Here is a 22,013-nt window from a genome sequence, read left to right as displayed (position 1 = left end):
TCAGACAAACTCAGAGTCATTCTGGACTAGTCGCCACTCAACAAGTTCATCGAGAACAGCAAGTTCAGGATGTTAACCTTTCAGAACATAAGGACCCTGTTACCCAAAGGGGCGTACACAGTCTCAATAGACCTGGCAGATGCTTACTGGCATAGTCCAGCCAACTGCCCCCTCTCCTCCTACCTAGGATTCAAGCTACAGAAGAAGTACGTCTTCAGAGCCATGCCCTTCAGACTAAACATAGCCCCAAGGATCTTCACGAAACTTGCAGACGCAGTCGTTCAACAACTACGCCTAGAAGGCGTTCAGGTAGCAGCGTACCTGGATGACTGGCTGGTGTGGGCAGCATCCAGGATGGCTTGTCTGCAAGCATCCAAGAAAGTGATCCAGTTCCTGGAACGTCTGGGATTCAAGATCAACATCAAGAAGTCTCGACTTTCTCCAGCTCAGGAGTTTTAATGGCTGGGAATCCATTGGAACTTGAAGTTACACCGTCTCTCCATTCCCCCAAGGAAGAGGAGAGAGATTGCAGGATCTGTCAAGAGACTACTGAAATCCGACAGGATCTCAAGACGCCAACAGGAAAGAGTATTGGGCTCTCTCCAGTTTGCAGCAGTGACAGACCCAGTGCTAAAAGCACAATTAAAAGATGCGTCAGGAGTCCTGAGAAGATACGCATTAAACGCTCGAAGAGATCAAAGAAGACCGATACCAACCTTACTACGATCACTTCTCAAGCCATGGTCGAAGGCCAAGAACCTAAAGAGGACAATGCCCTTACAACCACCTCCACCATCGATAACCATCCACAAGGATGCTTCGACGGAAGGATGGGGAGTTACTCCCATCAAAGGAAAGTCCAAGGGACGTGGTCTTCTCTGTTCAAGACCTTTCACATCAACATTTTGGAGGCCATGGCAGTCCTTTTGACATTGAAAAGACTCTCTCCTCGCAGATCAGCCCACATCAGGCCGATCCTGGACAGCGAAGTGATAACGAGGTGTCTGAATCGACAAGGCTCCAGATCGCCCCATATCAACCATGTGATATTAGCCATCTTCCGTCTAGCGGAAAAGAAGAGATGGCACCTATCAGCAGTTCATCTTCAAGGGTTCCACAATGTGACGGCGGACGCTCTATCCAGGCTCAAGCCGATAGAGTCAGAATGGTCCCTAGACGCAGACTCATTCTCCTTCATCTTACAACAAGTCCCAGAACTGCAGATCGACCTCTTCACGACGAGCGACAACAAGAAACTACCTCGATATGTAACCCCATATGAGGACCCTCTAGCGGAGGCGACGGACGCCATGTCCCTCGACTGGAACAGATGGAAGCGGATTTACCTGTTCCCTCCGACCAATCTCCTACTGAAGGCCCTCAACAGGCTGAGATCCTTCCGAGGAATGGCAGCTCTAGTGGCTCCCAAGTGGCCCAAGAGCAACTGGTTCCCTCTAGTAATAGAACTGAAGCTGAGGCTAGTCCCTCTACCGAACCCAGCACTATCTCAACGAGTGCAGAAGTCGACAGTCTTCGCTTCATCATAGAGAACCCAAAACCTTCATCTCATGATTTTCTCGCCCTAGCGGTTAAGAAAAGATTTGGGATCTCAAAAGAATACAAGTCCAAGTCAACCAGAAGACAATATGAACTGTCTTGGAAAAAGTGGGTTGCTTTCGTCAAAGCAAAAGGACCAAAAGAAATCTCAATAGACTTTTGTCTGTCCTTCTTTATCCACCTTCATGAACAAGGCCTGGCAGCCAATACGATAACTATGTGTAAGTCGGCGCTGACTAGACCTCTTCTATACGCCTTTCAAGTAGACCTGTCGAACGAAATCTTTAACAAGATCCCGAAGGCATGTGCTAGACTCAGGCCTGCAGCTCCTCTGAAGCCCATTTCATGGTCACTGGACAAGGTCCTACATTACGCTTCAACAGTGAATAATGAAGATTGCTCTCTCAAGGATCTAACTCAAAAAGTTATTTTCCTGTTCGCTATAGCCTCAGGGGCTAGAGTTAGTGAAATAGTGGTCCTATCCAGAAACGAGGGCCATATTCAGTTCACAGAAGTGGGAGAACAATCTCTTTCCTGATCCAACCTTTCTCGCCAAAAACGAGCTACCCACTAAGAGAATCTGCCCTCTGAAGGTAGATGTCTCTCTGTGTCCGGTAGAATGTCTAAGGGTCTCTCTTTGAAGAACTTCTGACTTCAGGGGAGGACAGCTCTTTAAAGGAGAAACTTCAGGATCAACTTATCTCTAAAACAACTAAGGGCAAAGCTCACCTACTTTATTCGCAGAGCAGATCCTGACATGACAACTTTTTTCAGTATATGGACTTCGAGCGTCTTTGCTCATACACTGGATGGAAGTCATCCCGAGTGTTCTACAAACATTATGCAAAGTAAGTGCATGAGTTGAAGCATTACGTAGTGGCGGCAGGTAGTGTATTAAAAATTGTCGTCAGTGCCTGTCGTCTAGTGCTGCGATGAACAGTGAATTGATTGGGACTCTCAATTATGGTGTAAAGGTGTGGACACCTTCCAGTGCAATACCTTTGAAGTGAGTGTCACCATGGTGACACTAAAGACTGTTAAAAAACCTCAGGTGTTGAATTATACAAATAACATTTGTGCCGTGTGTACTTTACACAGTGTTGATAATATCCAACAATTACAGAAAACTATATTAGAAAATCTTATCCAATTTTCAAATTTCATAGTGGCATTAATCAATTCTTCCCTTTCAGGTAGGAAAATTTTCTGTATCAAGTTGTAGATATATGTATGATTCTCCTAATACATAAGAATATATATTACACATGCTATTCTATCCCAGTCATTTTTTTCGTGAATGTCTATTAATGTGTAATTGCATCTTATTTCACCCCATAATTAACACAAATAAAGTATAGCCAGAATTTCTCTTACTTACATACCTAAGTATACCTCATATTATTGTATGTACGGACAATAAATATAGTTGATACTTTTGTTCCAACAAGAATATACAAACTGTGAGACGCTTGCATATCTAGTTGATACTATGTTTGTTCATACAGTATATGCAAACCTTGAGACCCCTTTCCTACTGTCTAGTATGACTTTTCCCTGCAGGGGGCAGAAAGCCCTAACATGGCATATGATTAGGGGTACAGTGATCCCTCGCTACTTCGCGGTTCGACCATCGCGGATTCACCACTTCGCGGATTTTTTTCATGACGCATGTATATTCATATATCGCGGATTTTCCGGAAATTTCGAAAATACCGCGATGTGACCGATGGTGCGAGATTGGAGAAAGTAAGGAAAATTGAATCCTAATTGATTTTAAATATAAATGAAACTGAGGAGCAACAAAGATATCATTTGTTAGAGAGAGAGAGAGAGAGAGAGAGAGAGAGAGAGAGAGAGAGAGAGAGTTTAAATGTAATAAAACAAAAAAAATTTGATGGGTTATAACACATTGATGCTTATGTAATATCAACTGTATACTGTAGACGGTTTGAATAAGTTAAGAAATGGTATAAACGATACTTTGTTAGTGCATTCGTACACTCTCAAGAGCGGCAGCTAGACGTCAGCTGATCTAATCACAGCCAAAAGTAAAACAAAAAGAAGTCAACAATACTCTATTTTTAAAACACACCCAAAATTTAAAAACAAAAGTACACGCTTTCTTAATGTGCAATTAACTATTTAAAGAGTAGCAATTTTCTAGAATAAAATGATGTTTCCCAAAAAATAGTGGTTTGCTGATGAAATTGGATGCCGTATTTTTAGCTATGATTGAAATGGATGTAGACTCCGCATAATTTTTTCGTTTCGTATCTAATTGACACTAAGAAAACTAATTTTTGTTTCTTCATCTAAATTTAAGTATTGTATACTGTAACACAGAGAGAGAGAGAGAGAGAGAGAGAGAGAGAGAGAGAGAGAGAGAGAGAGAGAATCAGCTGTTGTAATGGAATGCCGTGTTTTTGTTTCGTGAGAATTTCATCGCCACGACTATAACAACAACATACTGTACTGAACTTTACAGTATTATACAGACTACTGTAGTATGATAAAGTAAAATATTTGTAATAACCTATTTTATATGAAATGGGGCTATTTTTTTTTTGTTTAAAATTTACATTTACGTACGTAAAACAACTCTCTCTCTCTCTCTCTCTCTCTCTCTCTCTCTCTCTCTCTCTCTCTCTCTCTCTCTCTCTCTTAAATTGTTTTCCTGCTTTGCTACGTATGTATGATTTTATATAGATACGGTAAATAATATTTGTAATAACATTTTCTAAAAGCTTTTACTGTAATATCATTATTTATCACTTTCATCATGCGCGTTAAATGCCTTCGTTTGTTTACTGAGCGTACTTTATGACGCCGTCGTTTCAGGCGGCGTCATAAAGAAAAACATTTCATTTGGAAGTCCTAAGAAAAATTAAGTAAAACATTGGTAATAACAAAATCAACATACTGTACTGAATAATCAATATAATCGATGCAAAAACTAACCTATACACAGATGTGTAAATGCGTTTGTTTCTTCATTATGATCAAAGATAAACGTAAACAAAACATTGGTTGACATTTTTTATCGTGCTTTTTGGCGTGTTTAGGAAACGCATGATATAAAATCGCCTTTAATATTTGTGCCTGTTTTAGTTTAGGGTACTGTAGTACATACATTAAGTGTTCTGTACATTAAAGGGTAGTTTGTTAACAGTACTACGTACAAGGGAAGGTTTTAAAAGTCTGAATATACATGTTGAATAAATACGTAAATATGGGGTCACTACTTCGCGGATTTTCACCTATCGCGGTCGGGTCTGGAACCTATCTACCGCGATAAACGAGGGCTCACTGTAATGACGTATAACGGTAACATCATATGTCTCAACGGTCTGGATGACCATAGGAAAATCTGTCCCAAGGTTAAGGCACCTATGAAAATCCACACATACAGTACTTTCTAGTAATTCTATGGTAAACTTCCATCAGGACAACATGGCCTGAGCCCAAAAAACGGATTTTGAGCGAAGCGAAAAATCTATTTTTGGGTGAGATAGCCATGGCGTCCTGATGGACCCGCCCTCCTTTTCCATAGAAAAAGCCTAGGCAAGATCCCTCCTGAAACTACTATATCTGTAGCACCATGCTCAATGCTACAAGGAATAAGCGCCATCTTGGATACTCGTAACAATACGGGAGGAAGGGTAACCTTAATAACGGCTCCCCTTCTATTTTCGCCACTCTTCCCCCTCAAAACGAAAACACTATTAGGGGTGAAGATTGCTATGTGTCGTATCAAGATATACGACCCCTGATATCATGCGATATCCTTAAGGAAAATTTTGAGGATATTCGCGCCAGGAGTTAGAATTCTGGAGACCTAAAGGGTAATTCTCTGGGAATATCACTGTAACCAAATATCCCTTAGAAAGCTACCAATAGGAACCTTCCATCAGGACGACATGGCTAGCTCACCCAAAAATAGATTTTTTGCTTCGCTCAAAATCCGTTTTGTCCAAGGCAAACTGTTTGAGATAGGCAAGGCTGGCTGAAAAAAAAAAAAAAACTTTCCAAGAAAATAGGGGGTTTAACACACTGACCTATGCATTGAAAAACTTCTATCTTTAAAATGGGTAGGTTAAAACATTCCGTAAAACCACACAAACAATATGTTCTTGAAGAAATGGTAGAAAAGATTCATAAAATTGCTTGGAACTTTTATATTTTCATGCAGCACCTATGGGTGGAGGCAGCACGAAATAGAGATTTTAAGAGCAATGCCTCAAGTATAGTGCATTACATACTAAAAATACAAAGGGCAATAACTTCACAGCATATCAAAATAAATCTAAGCTGGAAGTTATTCTGAAATTTTTTTCTTCAACAAAGTATATTCTAAAGCAATCCTATTTGAAAAAAAAATACAAAAAGACCATCTCAATGAAAAGCAACCAATAGTGAAAGAAGAAATTGAAGAGTAATTAATAAACTGTAAGGGAAAAAATTAAGAAAATCAGTTACTACTATATAAATTAGAATGTAAAATCAATAAGACTGACAACAGGTACACTATCAAACAAGAATATCATCAAATTACTGTACTGTACTCAACAATAAAACCTTTACATTCCTGAAAATCTAGCAATTATTCAACAATTTGGTAGCTGTAAGAATAAAATTTCTAGAATACAGTATGTGGTATAGAACCCAAATTAAAAAAGGCAAACTGCTAAGATTAACAGCATATGTAGTACTACTGTATGTGGTGGAAGGTATGATGGTATAGTCTGGAAAGATCTAAATATGAAAGATGATTACAGCTATGAAAATCTTTTAACAAAATCTTTATCATAATAATGGTTTAAGCAAAAAAGAAATTATTAAGTTTATACCAAAATTTGCTGATTTGAGGGTAGTCCACCACCCATGTTCCTGGGTTGTATCAGAAAGAGTTTCTTTCAGCTACAGTTTTACTTCTGAATATGGAAGGTTTTCTTAAACTCAAAACCATGCCCACCTGTACATCTGGCATTTTACTGGCAGAGACCAACATTCTGAGTGAAGGTCAAGGCAACTAGCAAAGTAATATGATCAGCTGTTTAACAGGTAGGGTAAAGTTTTCAGGGATTTAAGAATATTAGTAACCTCTCCGCTCACCAAGTAAATTGGTACTGTAATGGGTCATTTGCTACCTATGTTTCTAAACAGGTGCACTTCAAACAGAAATTCCTTCAAAGCTCAAGTCTCTCAACAGTCATTTCATATGCTACCTGCAACATCCAAAAAAATGTAAAACGCAACCCATCTGATGTACCAGATATACTTCATGCAGGGAATGATACCCAGCTGATCTCTCTAGCTCATGAGTATGTAGGTGTCTAGGAGTACAAAGAATATGTAATATGAAAGGGTACAGGAAATTAATGGGCTCAAGAAATAAAGAAAACAAAATGGGAATGAGGATTAATGATTTACCCAAAACATTCAACTCTTCGAAGCCCCAGCACAGATCACCCAGAACAAGACCAACCTAAAACTCTCTACCACCTAACATCATGAATCCGAGAGAAATCAGGTTCAGCCAGCTTAAAAAAATGACTTAGGCATCAACAATGAAGGTAACTACCCATTCATAAAATGTGAGAATGTTCATAAAACAACAGAGATGCAGAAAATGTCTTCATTTGTGTTTTGAGTTTGGTAGCAATACTATCACTGCATTTGTGCTAAAGGTCTACCTGAGGACTTACAATAGCTGGTGTAGTGTCCACTGTTCCGTGTTCAATAATGGGTTTTCAGTGCTTTCAGTATACTGTATAAGCAGCAAGTGTAGCCAAAAACTCCTTAGATTCAATTTTTTGAGTTGGAAATTCAAAGATAGAATACCTTAAGCTGTGTAAGTGCAGTAGTAGTAGTAAAAGTGGGTAGATTCTGGATACCAATTTTTCTCGCACTGCCACCCATTTCATTACAGTTAGGACAGTACTGATGATCAAAAGGACATGCCATACTGGCAGGAAAAGGGGTCTTACGCTGCAATAACTGACTTACTATTGATGACCTACAGGTCCGAATCTCCCTTGGTATATAATCCACAATGCCACTGTAACTCAAAAGTCCTATCCTTCCCAAGATCCGCATGTAACCAAGTAAGTAGGAACAACAGAAACTAGTGGATGCCATGCTAATTGCAGCCCAATAAACAATGATGAAATTCATAGCAGACTGCATCAAGACTTGCAGTGTGGCATAGCCCATCACTAAAGGGATTTTGACGAAGGAAAAATCTATTTCTGGGGAGAGACCTGTGGCGGCCGGTGAAAAGGGGTCCTTCTAATATACCTTTTCTGATAAAACCTTCCAATTATACCAGAGAAAGATAAAAGCATGGAATGCAGAGGTTACTACCCTCGCGCGAGCACCTTGTGGGTGTCGTGTATAAAGCAAAGGCGCGTGAAAACCACTATTCACAGGCTGTCTTCCATTTAGCTAATTCCTTCGTCAAAGGGATGGGCCGATACAGAGGCACCAGCTATGCTACCAGAGCCGCGCCACCACTAATTACATTATCACAAAACCATTCCATAGTTCCATGGCAAATTTGCACCAGATATAAAAATAAGATTGACATCCTCAAGGTAAGCACTTCCAATATAGCACAACACTCCACAAGAGGAGCCGCCACACAACTGAGGCACAAGGTAACTGAGTTCATGTGGCAAATATTTCCAAAGTAAACCAAACCAGGTAGTGCCCTTATTGGTATACTGGTTTCAAAATTGCTAGCACACACAAGATGGCCAATTCTAAAACTGATTTAATTATAAAAAGAATTTAATTCTGGTGCTTCAAAGGCCAGAATAAGTCTTGATAATCCCTAGACTCTCTGTAGAGTACAAAACATGTCATTTCCAACTGTTACCATCAAAAACTTTTAATTTGTTTCATGAAATCCATAGAAAAGCATCCAATAATTTATTGTGGCCGTATTGTTTTGTGGAATTCCTCTCTTTTTGCATACTTTTATTTACTGAATTAAACACCACCTCCAAATAATGGCTGTTCTTGATAGATAGATGGATTAAGAGCATCTAGTGAAAATCACTGACATGGTGTTTCTCAGTTTGCCTACAACATTTTGCTCTGGTTCATACTTCTGTAAGAAGAGTTCAAATGAGTTCTGCTACACAGCAACTGCTTCCAGATTCTACAAAAGAAATTGTGGCCAAATCATCAAGGAGCTTTGCATACATAATGTCCTTGTTCTTGTTAGACTATGTCATCCTCTGTTAGAACAGTAAGTGCTGGAATAATTACCTGTTTGGCGGTATTTGAATAAATTACAATAAATGGGGAGAGGGATGTTAGGACTATACGAAGAGGGAAAGCTTGAAGCTTTGAAGACTGCCATACATTAAAGCCTGATCTGATAAGTGAAGAAATCAGAAATGAAGAGTTGTGGGAGTTTCTATGTGCAGATGATTTGGTGATTACTGCTGAAAATGAGGAAGAATTACACAGAAGGGTTGTTGAGTGGCAAAAGACTTCTGGAAAGGGGTGGATTGAGGGTAAATGTGAACAAAACTGAAGCTATGGTGAGCAGTAAGGAAGGAATGGACAGGATAACCATACATAAAGTAGAGACTCGGGTATAAAACAGGTAGAACAATTTAGATACACTGTACTTGGGATCCACTATAAGATGGGAGGGAGGATGTGAGGTTGAAGTTGAGAATAGGATAAAAGCAGCGTGGGGGAAGTGGAGGGAGGTAACAAGAGTGGTATGTGATAAGAAAATGCCAATCTAGCTAAAAGTCAAGCTCTATAACACAATAACAAGACCAGTGTTAATGTATGGATTGGAAACTTAGGCTTTATGATGAAATGAGAAAGCAAAGATTGAGGGAACAGAGATGAGAATGCCGAGGTGAATAATGGGAATATAACAGCTTGAAAAATTGGAAAATGGTGAAATAAGAAGAATGACAGGCATAGCAAAGATTACAGAGATGGTAAGAGTCTCACAACTGAGAAGGTGTGGGCATGTAGTGAGGATGAATGGTGGGGAGGGAGTGAGGAGAGCTTGGGAGGAACCTGTTAGTGGGAGAAGATGAAGACAGAGGCAGAGAATTAGATGGCAAGATAAGGTATGGAGGAAAGAGGCTTGGTGGAAGAGGATGCCCTTGATAGAAGAAATCAGGCAACCAACCCCTTAATGTAGGGATAACGGTGGGAAAGAAGAAAATACATTAATGCCCAATCATGTACTATGAAGTGCTGCGCTGATCTATTAGGTCTTCTGTTTTTTTGGAGGTATTCCTTCTGTAATATAATCAGTGAATGTTTCTAAATTCTGAACCAAGCATATTGCCCTTGGTTTTACAGTTTAAAAAGACTAATTCCCTTACCCCACTGTAAAGTAACTTGTCATATGTATCTATCCTAATATAAAGCAATTGAATAACTTTAGGATAAGCTTAAGGATGGGATTAAATAATTTACAGACTACATTTAAGTAAAAAATTGTTTCCTCAAACTTTACAAATTATCAAAATGTGGAGGGACTTAATAACAATAGCCACCCTCTCAGCTCCCAAAAAAACTCACTATTGCCCATCTTATCCATCTTTCTGAACTTATTTGCCGCATAGTTTTCCAAACAAGCATGTCAACAATATTCTTTTCCTTCAATTAGTCTTTTCCTTTAATAAATGAAATAAAACAACATGACAGAACTTGTCTACATGTGGTAATAAAGCTTTCATTCCAAGGAACAGCCTTGACTTCTTTATACAACTATGACTAATTCAGACATGAAAGATCACACAAATTTCCTTCCCATATGTTGGGAATTAATATAGATCTTATAAGAGTATGAAGCTTCACAGACAACCTACTCACATTCACTTATTAAAGAAACTAGATCATGATCATTAGTTTATATTGGAGGAACAATAAATACCAAATACATGCAATTACCACCTATATGTGGTCTCATTTATAATTTCCACATAGCTAGACTAAGAATTAGTCAAATGCTCTTATGCCATGGCTATCAGCAAGAGGAAAATATTCAACCCCTATTTTGAGCACTAGGATTCTTATCAAAATAGGCTTTCCTGTCATCTTGTATCTTAACCATGATGATCAGAGAATGGTCAGCAATGGTATCGTCAAAGCAACATGTGGAACACAAAGTTTTTAAAGCTCCCATAAAAGTTTTCAATCTGGATAAACTAATGACCCCCACATTCATAGCAGATCTTACGAGAAGCTGAGTATTCATTCCTAATATATGCTGCCATACCTCTCACCCTAGGAATGAGGAATAACATAATTCTTAATCAATTTCTGAAAGCCTTAAATAAAGAGCTGAGATGAATCATTTGCTTGAGAAACTAAAGTTCCTGCACATAATTGGATATATTTTCTGAAGGCAGTTGAATATGCTAGTATATCACACACCAATTTCATAATCTTTGATAAGTATCGCTAATAACTTCCCGAGAAAACATCAATACCGTATTTATCATTGTTGTACTGAATTTAATCACACACATTACATTACTAAGAACTTGGTAACATTCAGCACATTTTAATCTTGAACAGAATAACTCCATTTAACAAAACTTTTTTTATTCTTTGTAGTAGAGTAAAAAAATATAAAAAAACTGCCCTCTCCTTCCAAGTCTTCTCCTCATTTCTTTAAAAGGTTTGGTTACATGCAGTGTCATGCAATGCTTAATATATACCTTACCAAAATAAATAACAGTAAACGAGCTCCAATCTTATGCAATACACTACAATCAAAAGGTGCTTATTCAAAAAAATTCTGATATTCATGCATATAATAGTGATACAACTATATCGCCCAAAACAATTAAAAAAATATTACATGGTAAGTCATGCTTTTTTTTAGTTTCTTATATGAACGATATAATGTTTAAAATCTTTCCAAAAGTTAAAAAAATCAGATTGTAAAATCCAATTAAATTTTTGGTTTAGTCATTAAATTGTAATAATATAGAAAGATATAATTAATGTTGACATAAAAAAGCATCCCAAGCCTGCCAATAACAGCTTACAATACACACAAAAATATATGGCCATAATACCCACAAAATAATGTAACCCTATTGGCACTATATAGGGTTATGCTAGATATAAGTATTGATAAAAACGTAATTATATGTTTATGGTAATAATGTTATACGTGCATAAATATATACCTATTTACATGTTAATTACATGTAAAAACATGTATATATAAGTCTATGTATGTCTGCGCATATGTATACCAGTATGTGTACACATATGTATATGTCTATGCATATATTATGCATGTTTGTGTATGAATGCCTGTCTGTGTATACATATGTATGTCTTTTTATATATTAATATATAGATGTGTTTTATATATACATATAGTTTTGCTTATGTATCTATATAGATAAGGCTACCGTTATTCATATAAATAAACTGTATTGAAAGTCAAAACAAGAATTTACTGGTCACCAGAAATGACCGTTTTTTGCAGGTGTCTAATGAGGTTTGATCTCCGCCCAGTAAACACCTGATAACAGCCCAGGTAGCTGGATGGGAGTGTCATTGTTCTATAAGCCTCTATATGTATGTTCGTACGTTTACTTTCCCTATAAAATGTAAAGAAACCTCTCTCAATAAATCAGTCCTCTGAAGAAGTAGTATGAAACTAGTCAGGACTTAATCTTATATTTCGTATTTTCATTTTCCCTGTGGTTCTTCTGCATCTGAGCATCACGTTTTCCTGTGATTTTTACACACACACACACACACACACACATATATATATGTATATATATATATATATATATATATATATATATATATATATATATATATATTTGGGTTCAAGCCATGTCATCCTGATGGAAGGTTCCTATAAGTAGCTTCCTAAGGGATATTTGACTAGTGATATTCTCAGAGAATTTACCTTAAGGTCTCCAGAATTCTAACTCCTGGCACGAATATCCTTAAAATTTTTCTTAAGGATATCGCATAAATCAGGGGACGTATATTTTGATAAGACACAGCAATCTTCACCCCAAATAGCGTTTTTGCCTTGAGAGGGAAGAGTAGCAAAAATAGAAGGGGAGCTGTTATCTAGGTTACCCTTTCTCTCATATTACTATTGAGTATCTAGATGGCGCCATATCCAAGATGGCGGTTATTCCTATTTTTGTAGCAAATTCACACGGTGGTGTTCCCTGTTGATCTAACATTTTTAATGGATTTTGTGAGGAATTATTATGCAATCTCCAGCTTCTTTCGCCTCTGGAAAGTTGAGTATTGATTCTTTACAGTGTATAATTTTTAGCTCCTGCTTCACAGTGAAATTAGAGTAATTTATTTGTGTTAAGGAGCTAGGCCTGTCACCGAAGGCACCATGGGCGCTGTTGTTCATTATGCATGTGTTATTTAGTTAGCAGAACGAATTCCCGATTGTAATAGCATATAATTTATGAAAGCTATTTAGGCACAATTATACTAGTAAAGATATTTTATGCATAATTTCCTCTTCCTTTTGTCGATTGTATACGTTAAGAGTTTCGGCGATTTAGGTAACCGAGATCTCGTCTTTCCTAGGCTACCTAGCCTAGGCGATGTAGTATACTTTCAGACATTATCCCCGTTTACCATCGTGTATCGTTTTATTGATTCAATGGGAGGAGGCAACAGCATCTGGCGTCCCCAGGCGGTCACCCATCCAAGTACCGACCAGACCCGACGTTGCTTAACCTCGCTGGACGGACGAGAAGCGGTGTTTCCAACGTGATAAGGCCGTTGACTCAATATCATGGCTAGATACACCAGATGTTGAGGCAGAAGTAGAGAAGGCTCCTAGCAAATTACCATGATCCCTCACTCATGGTAAGGATCCGGAAGCTTGTCCCGGCGTTGAAGAAGGTCGAACCCGAGCCTACCGGAGTTGACCAGACCTCCAAAAGGCGAAGGAGGCGGAATCCTGCTCCCGAGCGGCCATGAGGAAAGCAGGGAGAGTTCTCTGGGGAAAAACCTGTGATGCCGCGGCGGGATCGCCACACCGCATCTTAAGTCTAGGCTGAATTCCAAGAGCTTCCTGGAAGATGGATGGAATGGAAACTGAAAGTACCCGTCCTTCCGATCCAGTGCCTAAGGAGTCCTGCCGCCTCGTTACCAGTCTGATCGATTCTGCTGTTCCACGCAGGACGAAGTTTGTTCGACAAACTTGATCAGAGCTAAGAGGTCGACTACGGAATTCCCGTCTCAGATGCTTTCCTACGAGAAAGGATCAACTGAAGAAGCCGGGAGGTGAAGCCGTCGACGACCCTATGGAGGACCTTCTCCTAAGGCATGGATCATTCTGCCCAAACGGGCAAAACTCTTGTCGACCCCATGGCATAGAGGTTCAGTGACACAGAATTCGCTGACAGAGACGGAGAGATGGTAAGAGCGAGGCGCGATATCCTTGGCTGATCACGGAGATCGTGCAGGAATCGGCATCGGGAAGCCGTTAACCGGATGAGTAACCTTAGGCATCCTCCCAGCGTGAGACCTGCAAGGGGGGGTTGCCAATCCTAGAGTTTGTGAACTCTGCCGCTCCCTCTAGGACAGTGGTTCCCAACCTGTGGTACGCGTACCACTAGTGGTACGCGAGGGCCTTCCAGGTGGTACGCGAACACTTTCGGGGTCATGAACATGGAGAGCAAATGCTACGGAATGTTCGAACTCCTGACTACCCTTGAGAGGGAGCCGACTGATGAATTTGCCCAAGAAATCGTCCATCACCTCTCACTGCTCAAGAGTGAATTGAAGCATTACTTCCCGGACGTGACATGTTGTGCCTACGTCGCCAATCCGTTCTCCGTTGATCCAGCCGATCTGCCTGTTGGGACCGGGGAACAAGAGGAACTCATTAATATCCAGGCTGACGAGACAGCAAAGACGAAGCACAAAGAATGCTCTCCTTTAAACTTCTGGGTGAGCATGGCCTCCTCGTACCCGACGCTAGCCCGTCACGCTGTTCCCCAGCTACCGATTTTCCCCTCGACGTGGGAGTGCAAGCACTGGTTCCCAGCCTTCATGGCCATCAAGTCGAAGAGCCGGAACCCTCTTGCTGCGCCCGGGCATGATTTCCGATGTGCTGTGAGCAAAGTCATGCCCCGCATTGACCAGCTGGTGGAGAAGAAGCAGATACAGCCCTCGCATTGAGTTGTTGTTTTCTTAGTTAATTTGCGTGTTCTATTTTTACAATTAAAGAAATAAAGTGGTATCTGATCGAATTTAGTTTCTCTGGAACCAGGTGGTACGTGGCGACTGTACGGGACCTTCAAGTGGTACTCGATCACAAAAAGGTTGGGAATCACTACTCTAGGATTATGCCCCCCCGGGAGAACCTCCTGTGCTACCTGTTCCTGACAGGAGGGGACTGCTATTGGACACCTTGTCCTAGCTGCCGTAGCCGGTCTGATAACTTAGGCCGACGAGGCTGAAAGAAGAGGCGCTGGAGGCCTGCAGGGTCTGGAAGAAAGCGCCTTGGAGGAGTGAAAACGAAAGTCGACTTCCTCCGCATAACCGCTGTCCATGTCTCTGTCCTTGGGCACAAACAAGCTCTTCCCAAGGATGGAAGAGTGTCTGAGCTTGTCGACATCCACGGATGAGACACCCGAGAGGAAGCCCTCGGTCACTGCGTCTAGATGGTCCAACATCGAGCTTGCCCGCAAGTTCGAAACTTGGCGACGAAACGCCAAGGTGCTTGAGCCCGAGAGGAGGAAAGTACCCATGATCTTCCTGGAGCTTCCTTGTACAAAACCTCGGGTCGCAACCGAAGAGGGAAAGGACCTGGTAAGCCCCTTCCACGAGATGGAGAAGAGGAAGGGGTAAACCAGTCACCCCTTGACCAACGGAGAAATCTCGAACGGAAAGCTCCCTGGCAAGACCCTTCCAGGGAATGACGAGGAAGGGCTAACCCAGGTTCTGGAAAGAAGAATGTTGCTCAGACCTCCCTGAAGATTCTTCCTGCTCTTGCATGTGCCATGCTCTGCGTTTACGGGGTGAAGACCGTGTTCTGGAAATACGCTCCAGAAGACTCGCCAGGCTGGCCATGTTGCGAAACCCCGACGGGAATCGCGGTCGCAATCGCCCTGGCGCTCGCGCGATGGTAAATCAATGGTTTGCGCGTGGCCGAACGTGGAAGTGCCCATGCGCGGGCACGCAGACGAAAGTGCGCGAGGGAGCGCAGAAGGAGGGCGAGCGTGGTAAGGGCGAGAGCTAGTGGTCGGAATCCGAAAGTTCACAGGCGAGCGATGACCTGTAGGCGAGCAATGGATACTGCAGGAATCGAGCTGACGTTCGCGCGACGGAACACCGTCGGTTCGCGCGACGGAACACCGTTGGCGCGGGCGAACATTGGAGCGCATGTGCGCGGGCACGTGGATGTGCGGTCGCGCGGGCACGTGGGCGTGTGGTCGCGCAGGCACGTGGGAGCGCGGGTGAGCGCAGGCGGTCGGGAGACCGATGGCGCGGTAGGCGGGCGATGGCGCGTAGGCGGGCGATGGCCCGTTGACGAGCGATGGCGCGTTTTGGCGAGCGATGTGCCCGTAGGCGAGTGAAGGCGCGTTGGCAAGTGATGGCGTGTCGGCAAGCGATGGCGCGTCGGCAAGCGATGGCGCGTTGGCAAGCGACGGCGCATTGGCGAGCGGTGGTGCGTTAACAAAACGCTAGCGCGCAGGCGAAGAATCGCGCAGGCGTGTAGGCGATCTCTAAAGCGTAAGAGACTAGGGATGGTTAGCGCGCATCGCGCTAAACAGAAGGCGTGCAGGTGCATCAGGAAGGTGAGCGCTGAAGCGAGCTGTCAATCAGGCGATCCTGGACGGTCAGGAAAAACCGTTGGCGCCCATTGGTGCGTGGCAGGAAAGGGCGCGCAGATGTGCGCTGGCAATAGAAGAAAGCTGGCGCACAGAAGGACAGAAGTAAAGGTGAGCGCTGGCGAGCAGGAGGAAGATCTACGGCAAGACTCAGCTACCGGAGATCGTGGTCCACAGCAGGCGAGCGCTAGATCGCTACTGATGGTGTCCAGGGGACCTGACACGCGTGGCAGATCGATGGCGATCGTTGACGCGCAGGAGATCGCTGACGAGCAGGCGAACGTTGACGCGTCTGTGGTCGCTGGCGAGCTGGTGATCGCTGGCAAACGTGGGCGCACAGGGCGCGTAACAGGAACCAACAGGAACAGCAGCGACGATCATCAGGAGAGCACTGACAAACAGGAGAGAGCTGGCGAACAGGGGAGCGCTAGCGATCAGGAAAACGCTGATGAGCAGGAGAGCGCCTGTGCGCTAACACTGAGCAGGAGAGCGCCTGTGCGCTAACACTGAGCAGGAGAGCGCCTGTGCGCTAACACTGAGCAGGAGAGCGCCTGTGCGCTAACACTGAGCAGGAGAGAACACTGCAGAAGGGCGCGCAGGGGAACCCTGACACGCAAGGGAAGCACCCCCGTGGGAGGCAACCCTTTGCCCCGAAGGGACCGTTGTCCGTCGGAAGACCGATGTCCGTCGGAAGATCGTTGTCCGTCGGAAGATCGTTGTCCGTCGGAAGACGAGGTCAGACTGCTGTCCATCTGCACCAGGGGCGGAAGGTCAAGAAGAAGGAGCTGCAGGCTGCATACGGAGATTCAAAAAGGCGCCTCTTAGCACCCGTATAGGGAGATGGGAGGCCCTTACGACGTAGCGGACGATGAGCCTTACGGCGAAGGCGGCCAACAGCAACAACAGCAGAAGAGTCCTCCGAAGAGGAGTCTCTATGAGTGTACTCTCTCGCAAACGAAAGAGAAACACTTCGTAGAAGAGACGGGTCAGCCAGTGACCTAAAAAGAGCAATCCTCCGAAGAGGGGCTCCTGCAGTTGCCCAGCCCCTTGAGCGTAACTGCAGGTGCGACCGCTCAGCACCAAGAGCATAGTCGCACGAAAAAAAGGCAAGAGAAGAACCCCCCAAAGGGGAAAAACTCAAGCCTGGACAGGAAAACTTCCCTCGGAAGGAAAGTTACCCACCCAAGGAGGCGAGCCTCCTGAGTGTTCTAAAATGAACTGGAGAGCTGTCAATCGTCACGGGAGTACTTCCAGGAGAAGGAGACACGCCCCTGACGAAGATCTATAGGGGAGGCAGCAACCGAATCCCCAGGCCTCAACAAGACAGCTCACTCCGATGTCACATTACAGAAACGAACTAGATCGGTAACTGTGAAAAATAAAAACAAAAATCATTAGTTAACATTCATTCCCCCGGGAAGGCTTCGAAGAGGAATCCCGAGGGAAAGGAACACAAGAATTACACAACAGGCACGTGCCCTCACAACCACTTACACTCACGGAAGGAGAGCTGTAACCAACACAGAATTATAACAATTATAATTATGTAACTATGTAATTATGTAATTTAAAAATGAATGCACACTAAAGAAAGAACGAAAACCCCGAAAGGAATCGTTCTACAAAGCTGACAAATAAACAAATACAATTAGATTCATAAACTAATTGAGACAAAACGTACGGCGTAGCAACCCCACCCACACGGGAAGGAAGCTACTCAGACGTAGTAAAAGTAACGTAGTAAAAGGGTGAACGACCTTAAAGAGAGAGAGAGAGAAAGACCGAAGTCAAACTCGATCGCGACCCATGAAATTACACCATGGTGGCCTAACTGCCGAGGGCTCCACAGAGATATTGTACACTACACACACAAGCACAAACTCTGAAAAGGAAACTTACTGATTTCTATACTCAAATATATACATAAACACGAAAAAATTTTTACATATATATTGAGTAAAAGAAAAGTAAGTGATTAAGTAAAGACAAAACAAACAATGGCTGCCAAGCGAGGACAAAGAGACGTCTGTCCATGTCCGAGCCAAAAGTGAAGTGAAGCAGTTCACCGGTGTGTGAGGGGGGGAGGGGTAGCTAGCTACCACTCCCCTACCCCCCTGCTAACTAGCGCGGGGGTAATACACCCTCGTTAAATTCTAATGGCTCGCCATTTCAGCTACGCTAAAAGGTAAACCCAATGTAAATAGCGTGGTTTGTATTTCGGTTACGGAACAAAGTAAGTTTATGGATTGAAAAAGGGTAGATTAGCACAGAATTACTACCTTTAACTGAAGACTCACTGGCCTTCCTAAGGTTTAGCAAAAGAAATTGAGATCTTTTGAAGCTCAACACCATCATAGAAACTAACTTTTCCAGGGAAGCCTTCGCACTCCTCACAACAGTTATTCAAATCATTCTGTCCCTGACTCAAGACGTAAAGAGAATGCAGATCACGATCACCCAGAAACAATTCCCATGCACAACCTACACAATAACTGATAATAAATCCCAAAAAGGACATCTCTAAATGCCCTAAAAAATATAACTGAAAAATCTGATGTTAAGGGCTGCTGACAAGCCACAAGTGATACAGACACTGAAGATAAAAACACTATGACTTGCCCAAGCCACTGATTCCATTAACTGCTAGATTGTCTCATTACTTTATTAGAAGCACAAGTCTATTGCAAGGAAAGAAAGTTGGACACATTTTATATTCTAGGGGTAAATGTTGATAAAACCAAGCTTCTCGATAAGTAATATGAACATCAGGAGAGGCTTGTAGAAATAAGTAAAGAGGATAGATCTCAAGATAAAATAGGTTTAAACTTTTTAGTCAGTTCACCATACTTATTTAGCCAAGCTGGTAAAGTTTACATGTGTGATGTGAAAACAAGATGCGTTTGTGTTTCCTTTTGTAAATTCAACACTTTAAAAAATCAAGAACACTTGAAAAGTGAATGCAATAAAATAAAAAGCATTTTCAGGTGTGGTTCCTCACAAACAAAGATTCTATAGTATTTGAAAGGCAGACCATCCACAGAATGATAGAAAGTACTGTATTCAAATTTTTTTTTCTTTTATGCTGAACAAAAACCCATTCAAAAGGAGGTAACTGAAAAATTTCCTTGCTGTACTTTACTTATTACCAAAAGCTAAAAAAATATAACTTTGCAAAATAAGATAAAAAAAAGCAAAGAGGGAAGAAAGAGAATAAAAGATGCAAACATTAGCAAGAGAATGCTTGAAAAAGTTAAAAGAGTCAGTCATAGAGGAAAGAAAAGTGTACTCACACCAAATCGTTTTAGTGGCCGAGGGCTTGAAACCCTATGTCTCAAGCACACCTAAAGAGATTCATATTTTAATAAAGTAAATTTCAAAACCAATTATACTCATTTTAAGTCTAGATATTTTGCATATAAAACTCAATTATTTTAGGACCAAACAGGATTACAAGTAGATAATTTCTTTGTTTATATTTGGATCTGGGCGAGAAAGGGTCATTAGTTGTGCCACTGACCTCTGCTTTGTAAATCAAATATAAATGCAGGAATTGGATTCTAAAAAAATATTTTGCAATATTTCTCACACTGAAAACCTTGGTTCATAATACCTTCATTCCCTATTGCCTCAACTCATATTAGAACATTGAAAAATTTTGTCTAAACAGTTAGTAATGGGCACACTGGGATAAATACTAGTCCATTTGTGGGAAAGGATAGGAGAAACTTCCAAACCTCAAATAATCTCTCTGCTAAAAGACTCATTATTGTAAAAGTATAATAAAATTTAAATTCAAAGTTGCTTGCATAGGCTAGGTTAGACCAGGCTTTTTTAATTTATTGAATTAACTATATTTCTGGACCATCTGTGATATGTAATGGTGAAAGCAGCAAACAATTGTCTCTCTTTGCTACCTATACTGTGCAGTTTGCGAATATACTGGGTTTATTGGGCAGTACTAACTTGAATATTTCCAGTAGGGTACGCTATATACTGGAACTGTACAAAAGATAAGGCCAGTACAGTATGTACGTCACCTGACATTTTACAAAAGCAGATATCTCTCTTGGTGTAATTATTCAGATAATCAAAGATATCATATAGCTAAAACCCTCAAAATCTGATGTCCAAAAATTAAATTTCCACATAGTAATGCCACTATCCAAAGAGTGAGCAACGCTATGGCTTTACTAAATTTCCACACAAAATAGAACATATCTAGGTGGCATAAAACTATAAAATTAAGCCAAAGTACCTCACTTAAAGCACATTGCTACAGTTGAGAAAACATCAAAGGGAATCCCATCTCTTCATAAGGCACTTTCCTATCACCTACTTTCTGGCACTTAATACAAAGTTAAACTCTTTAATAGTACTATATCTTGTGAAAAAAAAATGAGAACAATGCAAGTACAAAGATGTATGTGAAACTTATCTTTCTAATTCTAAACATTAAAAGCACTTGGGTAAAGCAGACTATCATAAGATGTTAGATTATAGTATAAAAATACTGGTGTTTAAAAATCTTGATTACTATAAGGACGGAATAGTCTGTAAAATAAAGCTAAAAGCAATCTTTACCAATGAACCTTGGTGCAATACTACCAAGACAAATTCAAAGCTGTGTGGTGTCAAACTTTTGATAAACATGATATAACACTGTCAGGAAACTTACAAATCACTCTGAATCAAAAGGGAAAAAATATTTTCCCAGTTCCAGCAGGAAAGAATCTCATGAAACAATCTAAAAAATGTTATTTTCATTAGTAAAATAAATTTTTGAATATACTTACCCGATGATCATGTAGCTGTCAACTCCGTTGCCCGACAGAAATCTACGGTCGGGATACGCCAGCGATCGCTATCCAGGTGGGGGTGTACACAACAGCGCCATCTGTGAGTAGGTACTCAAGTACTTCTTGTCAACAAGAACTCAATTTTCTCCTCGGTCCACTGGTTCTCTATGGGGAGGAAGGGCGGGTTCTTTAATTCATGATCATCGGGTAAGTATATTCAAAAATTTATTTTACTAATGAAAATAACATTTTTCAATATTAATCTTACCCGATGATCATGTAGCTGATTCACACCCCGGGTGGTGGGTGGAGACCAGCATACATGTTAACAAAGAAGCTAAGTATCCCGTATTTCATTTTATCAGTTATTCAAAATAACAAACATAAAATAAATAAGTACCTGGTAAGGAAGTCGACTTGAACTATTACTCTGCCTTTTTTAAGTACGTCTTCCTTACTGAGCCTAGCGGTCCTCTTAGGATGCTGAACGACTCCTAGGTGCTGAAGTATAAAGGGCTGCAACCCATACTAAAGGACCTCATCACAACCTCTAACCTAGGCGCTTCTCAAGAAAGAATTTGACCACCCGCCAAATCAACCAGGATGCGGAAGGCTTCTTAGCCGACCGTACAACCAAAAGAACAACAATAAAAAGTATTCAAGAGAAAGGTTAAAAAGGTTATGGGATTATGGGAATGTAGTGGCTGAGCCCTCACCTACTACTGCACTCGCTGCTACGAATGGTCCCAGGGTGTAGCAGTTCTCGTAAAGAGACTGGACATCTTTGAGATAGAATGATGCGAACACTGACTTGCTTCTC

At 41.5% G+C, this 22,013-nt stretch overlaps 2 protein-coding genes and 1 pseudogene across 5 annotated transcripts in view; all 3 read right to left on the bottom strand.

Moving 5' to 3' along the window:
- The window catches only part of LOC137641610 (prostaglandin reductase 1-like), a 581,256-nt gene that overhangs the window by 185,920 nt on the left and 373,323 nt on the right, over window positions 1-22,013 (bottom strand). The window lies entirely within an intron of this gene.
- LOC137640409 (uncharacterized) overlaps window positions 1-22,013 on the bottom strand; it is a 205,415-nt gene that overhangs the window by 77,236 nt on the left and 106,166 nt on the right. The gene's annotated exons all lie outside the window — the stretch shown is intronic.
- On the bottom strand, window positions 13,222-13,340 carry LOC137641702 (5S ribosomal RNA; annotated as a pseudogene).

The sequence above is a fragment of the Palaemon carinicauda genome, chromosome 5 (assembly GCF_036898095.1).
Source record: "Palaemon carinicauda isolate YSFRI2023 chromosome 5, ASM3689809v2, whole genome shotgun sequence".
NCBI lineage: Eukaryota > Metazoa > Arthropoda > Malacostraca > Decapoda > Palaemonidae > Palaemon > Palaemon carinicauda.
The sequence above is the reverse complement of the archived record's forward strand: the minus strand, read 5'-3'. Positions and strand labels throughout refer to the sequence as shown.